The sequence below is a fragment of the Astyanax mexicanus genome, chromosome 11 (genome assembly GCF_023375975.1).
Source record: "Astyanax mexicanus isolate ESR-SI-001 chromosome 11, AstMex3_surface, whole genome shotgun sequence".
Classification (NCBI taxonomy): Eukaryota; Metazoa; Chordata; class Actinopteri; order Characiformes; family Acestrorhamphidae; genus Astyanax; species Astyanax mexicanus.
The window spans coordinates 35,919,595-35,935,623 of NC_064418.1; positions in this window are offsets into that span (position 1 = coordinate 35,919,595).

Below are 16,029 nucleotides of genomic sequence, written 5' to 3' on the forward strand. Positions count from 1 at the left end.
ATCCATGGCCTACTACACCGCTATCTGAGTATAAGCATGTGTGTGAATAATTAAGAGCACCAACAGCCTGGGGTAAGAAGCTCCTCCTCATTCTTGCATAATTAGTTTATATAAGCGCAAGTATATATATGTACAGCTCTGGAAAAAAATAAGAGACACTTAAAAATTATGAGTTTCCTTGATTTTACCAAATTGAAAACATCTGGAATATAATCAAGAGGAAGATGGATGATCACAAACCATCAAACCAAGCTGAACTGCTTGAGTTTTTGCACCAGAAGTGGCATAAAGTTATCCAAAAGCAGCGTGTAAGACTGGTGGAGGAGAACATGCCATAATTTATTGTCCTGACGGACAGTTCTGGTGGAAACAGAAGAGTTGAGGTGCACATTGAATTCTGCCGTGATTTGGGCAGCCGTGTTTTTATGGATACAATCCGGGTTAGCACCCGAACATCTCTTTTAGACAGCTTCCTCTTGCAACCACAGTTAATCCTGTTGGATGTGGTTCGTCCTTCTTGGTGGTATGCTGACCTTACCCTGTATACCGTGGCTCTTAATACATCACCAAGACTTGCTGTCTTGGTCACAGATGCGGCAGCAAGACGTGCACCAACAATTTGTCCTCATTTAAACTCTGTTATGTCACCCATAATGTTGTGTGCATTGCAATATTTAGAGCAGAACTGTGATCTTACCCTGCTAATTAAACCTTCACACTCTGCTCTTACTGGTGCAATGTGCAATTAATGATGATTGGCCACCAGGTTGGTCCAATTTAGCCATGAAACCTCCCACACTAAAATGACAGGTGTTTCAGCTTCATTGTCCAACCCCTGTATGTAGCTACAGTACAAGTAATGTATATTTGTAGAGATTCCAATAATTTTCACTGAATGTAGTTTGTGAATCTGCTGGTACATCAAGATTAAAGACTGTAAAATGGCTGTAAATAGAAACCTGTCAATCGGCTGTAACAGTAAAACAACACAGGTTTATTATGTCAAAACTGTGGGAAAAAACAACAACTGACATTTAGCACTCTCAGTGCTATATATAATCAGGGAAACGTTTTAGTTTTTCTAGAAATAGGCACTGCACGGAGCACCGTTTCAGCGTTCAGCGAGGATGCTGTCAGTATTCACCGGATGCACAGATCCGCAACACTATCAGCGCCTTCGCTTCTGCCTGTTTTCATCTCTCCTCACCTGTGCTTATCCTTCGCTCTTTATCTCTCTGCCTTCCCTCAATCCCACTCTCTCTGCTCCTCAGCCCTGCTGTCCCAAAGGAGCGCTCACTGAGCCAGCATTGTCTCTTCTCGTTAGACAGAGAGAGAGAGGGGAAGATGAAACACTAGAGCAAACTGGGAAGAGTGCAAACGTTAGACAGTGAAAAGAAACAGCGAAGGACAGGGATAGCTACAGAATTGGAAATAGAGAAAAGGCGCGAGAGAGAGGAAGAGTGGGAGAGAGAGGGGTACACATGCTGTTTTTTTTTCCAACACTGTGGCCTAATTGGCAGAAGGGTAAGAGGCAGTGGAATGAGCAGGAGCTGGAGAGAGAGAGAGAGAGAATTACAGAAAGCTGCTCTGATGTTGGCATGCTCATGTGCTGATCCACCTAGTGATCTCTCCCTGCTGCACTAATGATGTTTACCCTGCACCTCTCTCTCCGCTGTTTCCTCCGCAGGCCTGGCTCTGCCTCCCTCTCTCTCTGTCTCTCACCAGGCACAAACAAGCCAGATTCTCAGCGTGCTTTTCGCAGTCATCAAAAAGGAGTTTGTTTCACCCTTTCACCTCTTCTGCTGCAATACAGCAGAGATTTGATCATGTTGCTGTAGGAAAAGCAGTGTTCCACTGGCCCTGTTTTAACCTCCCATTCGTTTTTAGTGAAGAATAGAGTCAGGTGCTTTAATAGGTGTATCCAGGCCATATTCTATGGGAATGAGCAAGCTTGTATTAAACCTTTAGTCTAAATCATTTTTACTTGTAGTTGAGCCTTGGAAACATGCAATTAAATATCTTACCAAGCTCCTGCAGACCAGTGCAGTAGTGTGGAGAATGTGTCCAGAAATTACAATTTAAAAATACATTGTTGTTATACATCATATACCCTTTTGTTGTTTTTGTCCAATTAGAACCCACAATGGACAACACACTGTATTGTAATGATCAGGACTGGTGACGTCTGGCTAAAATTGTCCATAAAAAAAGACAAAATGTCACAAGATTTATTTCAATCCAGTGTTGCATTAATTTCTCACCAAGATCTTGCAGCATTGATGATGGTAGAGTCTGACCGCTGCACAAAGCAGCGCTTCTCCAGCACAACCCAAAGATTCTCAATGAGGTTAAGGTCTGGACTGGTGAACAATTCATGCGTGAAAATGATGATCTCATGCTCCCTGAACCTCTCTTTCACAATTCCAGCCCCATGAATTCTGACATTGACATCTTGGAATATGGCCGTGCCATCAGGGAAGAAAAAATCCACTGATGGAATAACCTGGTCTATATTCAGTATATTCAGCTTTAATTCTTTTGACCCCAGATCATTTGCTTAGTTAAATAGCTTTTTTTTTTTTTTTGGCCAGGCAGTGTATAATGGTTATGATTAGTTATGAAGGTTACACAGTGTCTCCCACTTTAATCGCTTGTGTTTTCATCTTGAACAAGAGGTCGGTTTTAATGTAAATGCAAAAATAAATACATATTAATTTGTCTGTTGAGCAAAAACAATTAGCCATGTTTCTGAAGTTCTCGTCCATCCTATGGCATTCGTTTTTGCATTTACGTCTACATTCCGTTTGCTAAAGCTAATAATGTAATTCTGGCCTCCTAGCATCTTCCAATTCCATTTTTTCTTGTTGCAAACAAACGTGTCAAGTCTGAAGTGTTATCCTCTGCAGAGTGGATGTGTGCTGTGTGGTCTTAAAGCTGCTATTTCATAAACACCCCAAAGGCAGATATGCAATCTACTGTATACAGTACACCCGGACTGCAGCCTGGTCCATTAACCAGAGAGATGCTTACAAACACACCAAGCCTCCTCTATAATTCAACATTTCAAAACACTCCGAAAATAATCTTTAGAACGACACATCACCCGCAGTGACTTCTGGGTTTTATATCTTGTATATCTCGGAGTGAGCTGCGAACGCGGCGGCCCCCAGATTGCATTTGGAAATGATTAATTCACATGGGGCAGGCTGTGCATTTATGCATATTCCTTTGTGAGCTCTGCTATATTTACATTTCTGTCACAGGCTGATTGTCTTCTCTCCTGTCTTATCCTCTGCAGTCCTGTCTGTCGGGGTATGAAATGCTCCCTCTCTCCAGGAGGTCCTTTTAATTAAATCTATGGACGAAACAGCGAAGGCAGAAAATGCCCCATTAATTGAACAAGCCTACCTCAAATAAACTTGTGTTTAAGATCCAGAAATCTGTCCTCCTCCCCCTCTCTCCTCCTCTGCCCACACCCCCGTTCCCTATTGGCTAGTTCTCCAGTCATCCACTCTTTTGTCATCCTCACTCTGCCTTGAATCTTTTCCTTTCTCTCCTTTTATAAGAGGATCTCTCAATTTAATTCTCTCTTCCCTCTTATTCTTTCCATTTCTGACTAATACTCTTACTTTCTCTGTGTTCCCCTTTTTCTTTTATTCTTTCTCACTTTCTCTCTCCTCATGTCTCACTTCCTTTCATTAACTCTCTCGCTCTCTTTTCTGTCTCAATTCTCTCTGTCTCTATTTTATCATATGTCTCTCTCTTTTGTTCTTTATGCTCTCACAATCCCTTTCTATCCACGCCCACTCTCTCTCAATCTCTCAGTCTCTTCTCTTTCTCTCTTCTCTTTCACTCTTTTGTTCACACTCTCTGCCTCTTTCTATCCTCATCTCTCTCTCTCTCTCTTTCTCTCTCTCTCTCTCACTCACACACACACATACTGACACACACTCAGTGGTTGTGTTCATGGTTTGACTGCAGGCTCTTGGTTTTCCGCTGAGGGATCTAAACTGAAGCAATTTGAATTTCTCCGCCCCCAGAAGGGAGCGTTTTGGAGGATTTTTGAATGTTAACACAAATTTTCAAACAGCGCAGTCATGTTTGTGAGGGTGTGTGTTCTTGCCTTGTGGATATTCAGTTAATGCCAGACTGTGGAGCTAAGCAGATTTAAGCCCCACTCTGTTTCTTCCCTAAACTGCAATCTGGCAAGAGAGACATCAACTGACGGAGGTTTTTCAGACTGCACAACACACACCAACCAATTAACCATGACTTAATTACAAGTACACACAGATTTGTCCACAGAGTACCTCATTCGTCAACATTACATCACACCAGAGACAGGAGAATGGATCAAACTCCTGTTTGTATTCATGTGTTTGATTATATTTGTAGATTAGGTATGTCCAGGTCCACACACTATGTCATATAATTAACATCTCACAACACACAACATTAAATAAAGCAGTGATTTATGTTGCTTTACACTGGTTCATTTGACAGCAGAAATATTCAAGGCCTACAAACAAACTGAGGTAACTGAGGTAATAAACTGTAGCATGACTGCAATTCTTAACACACACCTTAGATGACTGTATATACAGCCATGTAAACATCTTGGTCACCTTGTAACCACAGCCACAATAACATAAAATCACACAGTGAGTTTGTACAGTAAGACCATGTGTTTACAGTGCGATGGCTGAGTGTTGCCTTTTGCACTTGTGTGCTTGCATTGTGTATGGATTCTTACAGACAAAAGAATTCAATTCAATTCAATTCAATTTTATTTATATAGCGCTTTTTACAACAAAGGTTGTCACAAAGCCGCTTTACAGGAAAAACAGGTCCACGCCTCTTATGATCAGCACCACAGAGATGCCAATTTTATGGTGACAAAAAAAGCATCAGACCTGGTAGCAAGGTTCCACTGTTTTAAAAGCAGCATCAATATTTTCAGCCAAAAAATAACCCTAAATTAATATTGATCGAGAAAACGCTAAAGAAAAACTGACATAAAATATTTTTTAAGCTATTGGAAAATATGCAATAGTTTTCATGGGAAAATCTCAATAAAAATACATGATGACCTGAAGGCAGGGAGAAGGAAAAGGAATAATTAACATAATCAATACATCAATTTGTAATGTGCCGACAAAGAAAGAAACCACTAGTGTACAATCAAACAGACATGCAGCAGGTCCACCAAGGAAAACAGCAGCTAATGACGGAAACATTGTTAAGACTATAAAGAAATAAGACAAAGCAACAGGGAAGAGTGAAGGTCTCATAATTCACATACTAAAAAAGACTGTAACAACAGAAATATAGAAACCATCCCACAAAATGCCAACCACTCATCAGCAGTAAGAACTGGCAGATCAGACTGAAATTTGCAAATAAACAGAGATGAGCCTCAAACTTCTTGGAACAAAGTTTTATGAACTGATGAGACCAAGATTAACTTTGATCTGCACATGATCCAAGACACACACGTCCTTTGCTCGAACATATTGAAGGTAGAGTCATGGCTTGGGCTTGCCTGGCTGCCTCTGGAACAGGATCACTGATCTCTAAGGATGGTGTGAGTCACAGTGATAGCACGTTTGAGAGCTGATGGAGAAAATGCATCCAGTCTAATGAGAAAGAACTTCATCATGCAGTAAGACAAGGCCTCAAAACTCACTGCTAATACAACAAAAGGACAAATTGGAAAGTTTTAGACTGACCAAGAATGAGAACGTAATCTGTCTGTAAAATAGTAATAGCTCAGAATAGAAGGTTGTAGAACCCAAGTGCAGAGCAACAGAATCCGAAGCAGGTAAAAACTCTACAGGAACCCCACAACACAGGTGGAAAACAAAAGCACAAAAACGTGCGGAAAACAAAAACTCGTAAAGGGGCGGGAAACCAAAAAAAAAACGAAAACGGGTGGAAAAAAAAACGAAAATGGGTGGGAAAACAAAAAGCCCAAAAATGGGTGGAAATAAAAAAAAAACGAAAACTGGTAGGAAAACAAAAGCCCGAAAACGGGTGGCAAAACTAAATACCCGAAAATGGGTGGGAAAACAAAAACCTGAAAATGGGTTGGAAAACAAAATACCCGAAAACAGGTGGGAAAACAAAATGGGTGGCAAAACTAAATAACCGAAAATGGGTGGGAAAACAAATACCCGAAAACGGATGGGAAAACAAAAACCCGAAAATGGGTGGAAAAACAAAATACCCGAAAACAGGTGGGGAAACAAAAACCCGAAAACGGTTGGGAAAACAAAATACCCGAAAACAGGTGGGGGGAAAAAAACCCGAAAATGGGTGGGAAAACAAAAACCCGAAAACGGTGTGAAAACAAAAAAAAACGGAAAACAGGTTGGAAAACATAAACCCGAAAACAGGTGGGAAAACAAAAAAAACACAAAAACGGGTGTGAAAACAAAAAAAAAAAACAAAACTGGTGGGAAAACAGAAAAAACAAAATGGGTAGGAAAACAAAAAAGCGAAAACGGGTGGGACAACAAAAAAAACCCTTAAACCCGGCAGAGATCCGAGAAGGCAAGTGGGAGAGTAAACAAAGCTGGGCAGAGAAGCTTGGCCGCCCCTCATAAACCGGGGGAGAGAGAGAGAAAATAAAACAAACGGCTTCTCAGAACTGAATGGGGAGTGTATAAGGTGGTAGTGGACGGAGCTGTGGAGAAGGAGGAACTGTGGTTAACAAACAAAAGGTAAACAAAGAAGAGTAGCAGCGATCCTCGCGCCGCTCGCATACACACAAACGCACACACTCACTCGCTCGCTGGATAGAGAGTGAGCACGAGGGAAAGGGGAGCAGAGCATTGAGTCGCTCAGCCCTTACTCCCACAGATTCGAGAGAGAGAGAGGGATAGGGGAAACTCGAGAGGGGAAGAGAAAGCCGGCTATGCTGTCCAGTCTCACTCCGAGCACAGGCAAGAAAATGGCACTTGCCATAGATAGAGCAGGGAGGAAAAGAGAGCCAGAGCTCGGAGCAAAATCCGGCATAAATTCGCTCCCATGAGCTTCAAAGATCCAGCGCTGAGTGGCTGGCTGGCTGCCCTTAAATAGGTTGTAGGCAGGTGTTCGAAATTAGCCAAATTACTTCTCAGTGCTGGTCTGGAGTGCCTTTAGGCACCCTGGAGTCCTTACAGATGGATGATCACAAGCCATCAAACCATTTTAATGTTTTTTTTTTGCATCAGGAGTAAAGGAATAAAGTTATTCAAAAGCAGTGTGTAAGACTGGTGGAGGAGAACATGCCAAGATGCATGAAAACTGTGATTAAAAACCAGGGTTATTCCACCAAATATGAATTTCTGAACTCTTAAAACTTTATGAATATGAACTTGTTTTCTTTGCATTATTTGAGGTCTGAAAGCTCTGCATCTTTTTTTTTGTTATTTCAGCCATCTTTCATTTTCTGCAAATAAATGCTCTAAATGACAATATTTTGATTTGGAATTTGGGAGAAATGTTCGTAGTTTATAGAATAAAACTTCATTTTACAGAAACTGATTCAGAAACTGAAGTGGTCTCTTATTTTTTCCAGAGCTGTATTTAGACAAAAGTACTGGGACACCTGCTCATTTGTTGTTTCTTTCAAAATCAAAGGTATTAAGAAAGATCTTGTCCTGATTTTGCTGAAGTAACTGTTTCTACTGTGCAGGAAAGACTTTCTACTAAATTTTGCTGTGAGAATTTGATTGCATTCAGTGACAAGAGCATTCGTTTTGGCAAGTTGTTGGATGATCACCAGTCCACCTTATGATCCCCAACCCCTAACTCATCCTAAAATTACATAATGGACCACCACCATTGAACACAGTTCCACTGGACATATAGGAGCAGTTACCTACTGGGCAGAGATTAAGCCTAGTCTTGGACGACACAGAATTTTGAATGTAGATTTTCTGTTGAAAGGAAAAATAATTCACAACTACATTTAATTCCTGTCCAGGGAACTGACCCATGGTGTATCTATAGATAGAGCTCATAAAATCAAGAGTAGCCTATTCCATAATGTACCACATAGGAAATATATACATAAAAAAACATAAATAATTATGATCAGAAACTTTAAACTGACTCATCGGCTGCAAATGACCCTTGAAACTGTGATAAATCATCCGTACAGAAACTTAATGCTAAAGTAAATGACTGGAAAGTGCACAGCTACAAAGTTTCCAAGCAATGTTCAATCACCCGGACCTGAAGTCCGGACATGGCCTTAAATCACAGACATTTACACAGTCATGGCCTACTGCGTTTTACAGTACCTGAGATGAGTAGTGTTAGGGTGATGTTCAGGTACAGGCGCTGGGTGTGTGGCTCCCCTGTGGAGGCCATGACAGTGGATTTGATGTGGGGTTGAGGAGTTGTACTAACTCATTTCCCCTCCGTGTTCCCCTGCTTGGCTCCTGCCTCCTGAAAGGAGCCCCATTGTGAGGGGCTGGATGTCACAGTGCTGGGGGCACGGAATGCCCGGGTGCTTTACAAAGACGCTCCTGTTCACACTGAACACCCCCCCTCCTTCCTCCTCTCTCTCTTTCCCTCGCTCTCTCTTTCCTTCTCTCCTGCACCCTGCTCTAGGCCAAGGTCTGCACAAGTACAGGCTAAGTGATAGATGTGTTCCGTTACACGATCCACGCTGCACTGAGCTCTCTGTGATTAGAGCGAGATTAGACGCAGGCGGAGAGACACCACGCACACAGACAGTCTGAAACTCAGACAGACAGACAGACAGAGAGTTGGAACGTAACAGCAGGAGTTCAGAAACTGACCTGGGTTCACTTTTTTCACTGAAAAGAAGTTTAATGGATACATTCCTCTTTGCTTTTAATGACTCTTACTGTTAATTTATGATCTCAATCAAACTGAAACCTGAAGATATAACACAGCAGTGTAATTTCAAATCTTAACAATAATACTTTTCATCTTAGCCATATTAAAAACTTTTCAAATACCTGTTTTTAATAATTTTGCTGTTTATAAGGACACACTTATTTATTTATTTATTTATTTATTTATTTTTTACAAAAGTACTGGGACACAATAATTGAACCCAGGTGTTTAATTTAATCTAATTGCCCCATGTGTATAAAGTAAATGCAGTCAACTGTCATTCCACCTGTGGAACCTGTAAAAAGGGTGGGTCCAATTCGATAATAATGCCTATACATTTTTACTGGGATGTCATAAAAGTTCCTGTTTGTCCATATAGCATATGCTAAAATTTCTACATGAAACAAACCTTAATTTTAAAGCACAATTTCTATTTATTTGCTGTTTATTTCAACATAATTTACTGCATTTTATATGAGTATATCACACACATAAAATATACCATATTCACAAACCATACCCATTACCAATGCAATACAAATAAGCTTATACAATATACATAAACCATCGGTATACACTGCATACATAGATGCAGTATAATATAAAAAACAAAATGTTTATTTAAGCAATACTGCTCAATGGAAAAACACTATCACTCTTAACTCTCTTAACTCAAGTAAACTTTCCTGCAGGTTCTTGGATGTCATGGGGGTTTTGGTTCACCTTTTTGGTTCACCTTTTTTTAACAGCAATTGAATTGTCATGTTCCTCATCTTGATCTCCAACCTATACAGTTCCCCTGAATATAAATATATATATATATATATATTCTTTTAAAAACACAAGCTGAAAACGCTTTTTACACAGTAATTTAGATAAGCCTGTGGCCTGTGGTTCATATGTGCTAGCATGCTAACTCTGAATTGAACAGTCAGAGAATAAAACATCACCTGTGTGATCTGTGTATAAAATGTATATTGTGCATGAAGGTTTGCCATAAATAGAAAAAAATATAATTTCACTTACAGTTGTATATCTATAACCATATTTTTTGTTATTCAGACCATTCTTTGTGATTTTTCTATAGCCACCCATTAAATAAACATTAAGGGGAAAAAAGAAAACTATGAAATGTGGGGGTGAGCAGGTTATGAACATATTTTGTTGCAACAGAAAATCATGTTTTAGAGAATGGTATCATATGTTGCTCATCGGGGAGTTCTGTAAGAAAAAAATGAACATAAAAGCAGAGGGTCAGCAGAATGATGGAAATTGTTACAACATGGACGGATGACCAGCAAGCCACAGAATACTTCTAGCATTAATCAAGTTAATTTCACAAAGCTGTGGCTGACCACAAGACACCAAACAGGTGATTCAGCTAAGAGGCGGCGGCAAGACAAAAAAAAAAAACACACTGGTTTTGGTGATGAATGCTGCGGCTGTAATGTCCTATCAGTGAGACGGGCGGGGACGGCCGTGGCTGCTTTCTGAACTCTCTCTCTCTGTGGTTCCTCTCCGCTTAGACTCCTGTTTCGCCTGTAATTCTCCATTTTTACTGCCTGAGGCTCCAGCCATTATCAGACAGCTCCCAGTGTAAACAACAGGGAGGACCATCCATGTCAGGATATGAAGTGCCGGTGGTAGCCATTGAGTGGGCCTGGCTCTATTATCTACAGTTGTAGACAAACGCAAGCCAGCTGTGTCCCACAGGCCTCCAGAGCAGCTGATATATTAACTCACCTATTTCCAACAAATACATTTGGGGAGAATCACCACAGAAGTTGTTTAGATTGGTCTGAAGTCTTTGGTCTTTTTGAATGGCTATAGCTTGGATGAGCATTTGTGAAAATATGCAACATGATTAAATGTGATACTTTTCATACTTGGGTTTCCCAAAAAAATATTAAAATTTTTGCTGTTTTGTTAAGAATTACTGGTCCTGTGTGACTAAAAGACTAAGTTAAATTTAATTAGGCAATAAAAAACACTTTTACTTATATTGTGTTAGTGTGTGGTATTGCCTCTGGAGTGCTATCTCACTGCTTAACTGCTAGTGTGTGTGTGTGTGTGTGTGTGTGTGTGTGTGAGAGAGAGAGCGAGAGAGAGAGAGTTGTTCCACAACCAAGCTCATCACCACCATTCAATTTATTGTGAATTTGTGCATGACTCAGCTCCACCGCTCAGAAACTCAGCTAACAAACTCTCTGCTTTTTCCATCACTGAGACACTGAGTGCACAAAGTATGCGTGAACCAGCACAAACACACATATCTCACAGATAAACACACAGACACACACACACACACACATACTCTAAGAGAAACCACCTCATCACCCCGCATAACCTTCTCTCATACACACACACACACACATACACACACAGACATACAAATCACTCTAAAACTAAAACAGTGCCTTATTTGCACAGTTGCTGAATGTGTCGACTTTTCCACCCACTGGCCACCCGGCCTCTCTCGATGAGAGGTGGTCAGTCTGAACTTAATTCAAATCATGCAGAAACTCAGAGAGGAAGAGAGAGGGTGTGTGTGTGTGTGTGTGTGTGTGTGCGAGTGTGTGTGGTTTTCCTGGACAGGGACACTTATGCATGTGCACTGTCTTGTCTGCTAGAGAGGTAACCAAATATGAGCACATTATTTAGAACATATTAAAAACAGAAAATACATTATACATTCCACGCTACTTCTTGTATCTTGGATTCACAAGGATTGTGTGTTTAGTATTGCATGTCTGTAGTAACTACCTTACAATAATTGAAGTTGCAAAATACAAAATACTAATACTAAACATAGTTTTAATCCAGGGACCACGTTCTGATAAGGTAGTGTAGTCTATAAATGTATTACCCTACATAATGTATGTTAAAGTGTGTTTTTTTTAAGCAGAAGCAAATAAAAAAACAGCAAAAAATGTGCTGTATTATTTTCACATGAGAAAATGCAAGCTGGGGTAGCAGACAGGGTAGCACAGTTTTATAGATATAAATATAAAAATGCACTTTGATAGGATGATTTGACAAAATAGCACAGTTTTTTTTAGAAAATTTGTATATGGCCCTACAGTGGCATAACTCAGAAATAAATCTACATTTTTTAAACATATCCATTTTTTCTCTTGTCTAACTGTCATTCTCTCCACTATGTTGGCCAGATACCTGTAACCAAATCCATACACTATGATTGGTTTTTACTGGTTTTGGATAATCCTGATTAAAATGGTGTCTGAATAGTTTTCCACCAGGACACTTCAGAGAACCACATGAATACCTGCAAATCGGGTTATATTATATAAAACCAAAATAACCTCGCTGTCTATACATGTATATCTGGTATTTCCACATATGTGCTACCAGACAGCGGCGTGTTTGCCCACATGCTCTTGCTTGTTTATATATGCGTGTCCCCGAATGTTCATCTGTGTGTGTTTGTGTATCCAGGCTACCTGTTCTGGAATGGTATGAAATGGATTTCAGCCTGGAGCGCAGTATTTCAGTTATCTCTCGCTCGCCCGCTAAACATTCCAGGAGACAGCTGTGCATGAAACAACATCCTGTCCCGTCTGCAGCTCTGGCCAGCTCCCCCTCAGCCAGGCCAAAAACTGCACCCTAATACACCACCTGCACAATCTGCTCCTCACCAGCTCCTGCCCTTCTGTTCCTCATGCTGGAGAGACCTTCTGAAGAAACAGAGAATTTGAAGTCTGTCTGGACATACATCTCAATTACATGCTTTTATTTTTATTATCACTTTTTGGTGAATTTTGCAATTCCACAAAAACACCATTGTAATGATTTTAAAGCAGCTTTAAAAAAATGGACTTATCATACAGTGCTGCTTAATATGTCAATGTCCCAAAGAAAACATGCTCCATATTAGAAGATTACTAGAAACTTTGACAGGATTATTAGTTTCATCTTCTAAATACTTAGGCATCATGCTAGATGATAAGCTCTCTTTTAAAACACATATTGAGTATATCACTAAAAAGCTAAAGTTGAAACTTGGATTTTATTTTAGGAACCGTTCTTGCTTCACTCAACAGGCTAAGAAAAAATTAGTTGAAGCAACCTTTTTACCAGTTTTAGATTATGGGGATATAACATACAGACTTGCCCCAAAAACGACACTGCAATCGCTAAAATCCGCATTAAGATTTATAACAAGTGCCAATTTCTTAATACATCACTGTAAAATGTATGAAATGACAGGTTGGGCTCCACTATCAGTTTTTGTGTATAAAGGAATTATTGGTCAGCTTCTTTGTATAATTTACGCTCTAGTAGTTATATAACATTAGATATTCCTGCTGTTCGGTCTGAATTTGGAAAGAAGTCTTTCAGTTATGACGCACCTTCAACCTGGAATGATCTTCAGAAACATTTTAGATTAGATCAGTTTATCTCACTGAGAGAATTTAAATCATCTGTCACAAATGTTCATACATATGCTTGTTCTTGTTAAAGTATTTTGTTTGTATGTATGTGTGTATTTACTTCTCTATGCTATAAGGGTGTAGATTAGTTGATTTGTGTTTTTGTGCTGCTGTCTTGGCCCTCGTAAAAGAGATTTTTAATCTCAATGTGACTACCCTGGTTAAATAAAGGTAAATAACAATAAATTAAAAATATGTAGTTATTGTAATATATGTGTTGTACGGCCGGTGGTGGGGTGGGGGGTGGTTGCAGAAGGGGTACCCACTATATATTCACTGCACGCCACTGGAATAGCATGTCATAAAAACTCACATAGTGATAATGTGTAGGTGTCCCAATATGTTTAACAATAGTACATAATAACATGTATACAACATGTTACTACAACATAATCGTACATAGTCGACACATTTTACATTTTCAATGGTTGCAACAATGGGATTTTGGCTCAGTCAGCACAACTGTATAATTACACATGCAGCATGATATCCCATAATCACTGTATTTTCTTTTGCCTGCTTTACATTAAACTCAGTTAAACATGCGAGTGGCTTATAAACTGTTTTTATAGGAGTGTAATTACGATTTGGTGAGTGTCTTTTCAACAGGATATCATTACGTTGCACGCTGAGCTGTTCTGTATTTTTTCCCCCTTCAGTCCCGGCTACCTTAGTCTGTTAATTTGGCAGCCATGATGTCATGAGGAGTAAAATGGAAAGCATGTGTGGCCTACATCCAGCAGGACTGAAACTACGCAGGGGCATGGCATGGATGTATGTATGTATATATATATATATATACGTATACGTGTGTGATTTAGGGGCTTGCTTGTGTGTCATATATGCTGTTTGCGGTGGTGTACAGATCGTGTGCGAGCTGCAGTTGGAGATGGCGGATGTGTGATCTGGCAGCGGGGAATGAGTGGCTTTATAAAATTACACACATGCTTGCGTCTGTGCCAGGCTCCTCCATGAGCCAGGCCAGACAGACAGAAGGAGCAGACAGACAGCAGTGTGTGTGTGTGTGTGTCATTGCCAACTAACCACTGTCCCCTGGGGCTATGGGACACCACTGACACTTTTTGAACAAAAGCGCTGTCGAAGTGACAAGGTTCTTACAGACACACACACACACACACATATATGCATGTATACACACACACTCACCGTGAGAACACATTCATAAAACATTCCTCGCTTGTTTTCTTTATTACTGCTCTGTGTTTTTGGACCGCTTGGCTCAACGTTATATTCATAGTTTACCGTTTGAACCCTATCATCAATTATTGAGCGTGCTGTGTTTTTGTACCGCACTCTTGTGGGTGTGTGTGTGCATGTTTTCCACCATTCTGTCAGTGTTTCATTAAATATATGGATGTCCCCTCAACTTTTACTCGCGCTTTGTGGTTATGGTCATGGTAACAGCGAAACAGTTGGCGGAGGTTTGGCTGGAGCACATGTTTTCTCTACCTCTGAAAGAAAAACAGGATTCGCGCATTTTAAAGGCCGGAATGAAGGAGCTTCATCCGCCCTGGAGTTGCACCGAGCGCCTCCGTATTGTTGCGGCTGCTCCCTGTCATCACCCCTGCTTTATACACAGCACAACTGCTTACTGTATGATTAATGTGCAGGGCCTGCGCTCAGCAGCAAGAATGACAGATTCTCAAGGATAGGGAGAGAGAGGGAGACAGAGAGAGAGAGGCATAGAAAGAATTGGAGACAGCACATTGAATTTAAATCTAACAAGCTGACTGTGGTACACTGCCAGAGCTGTATTGTCACCCAGACATGTGTATAACTCAGCGTAAGTGACTCTAATCCAGAGAGTACTGCTGCACAGAAAGTGTCAATATCAGTGTGGGTTCTGTAGCTGCTTACACTACAACAATGCATGTGTTGCTATGACCACAATAACTCACATAATAACTCAGCTCTACCCTCTATCCTCTTCTGATCATGTTCTCATGCTCTTCCAGCACCCAGTCGTGCTGCTTTTTAAAAAATGAATAGCCAAGTTGGTGCAATAACACTGCAATAATGCCAGAACTTTGAAGCAGTTCCATATCTTAGATCCCGGTGAAAACTTTCTGGCTGAAACTTAACAATATTACTAATCTGCCACACCCACTTTCAAAATGTTTTTTATTATTTGTTGTTGTTTCATCATAAAATGATTTATGGTTGTATCATATTCAAAGTGAACGCAGTCTGAAGTAGGTTACTGCTGTGAACTCTGATCATAAAGCAGCTATACTAACTCAACATTTTAACAGAATATTTGACATTATTTAGAGCTAACATTTATTAGGACCATAGCAAACTGGCTTTTAAATACAACACAAAAAGATTGTTGTGTCTTCAGCCTATAACTTAAACCCCCCACCTCCCAAACACTCATACTTCTGTTTTTTTTTTTTTTTTTTTTTTTTTTACAATTTTGTGGAGGAGAAACTCAAGTATAAAGCTTAGATGAAGCAGGTATATTGGGTGCTTACAAGCCTGTCAGATAAGGTATCAAAACTGATCCCTTTTATCTGGCCCAAGCCTGGATGATGCAAACATTTCAGGTCAGGGCAATTTTGGTACAGATCCAGCCCTCATCTACATTATTTGCACCCTGATACCTTCCAACGTCAACTTGAAACCTCATATTCTACATTCACAAAGGTTAATGTTGATTGTAGATCTATATTTGTTTTTATGGAAATATAAATATAGTGTTTTA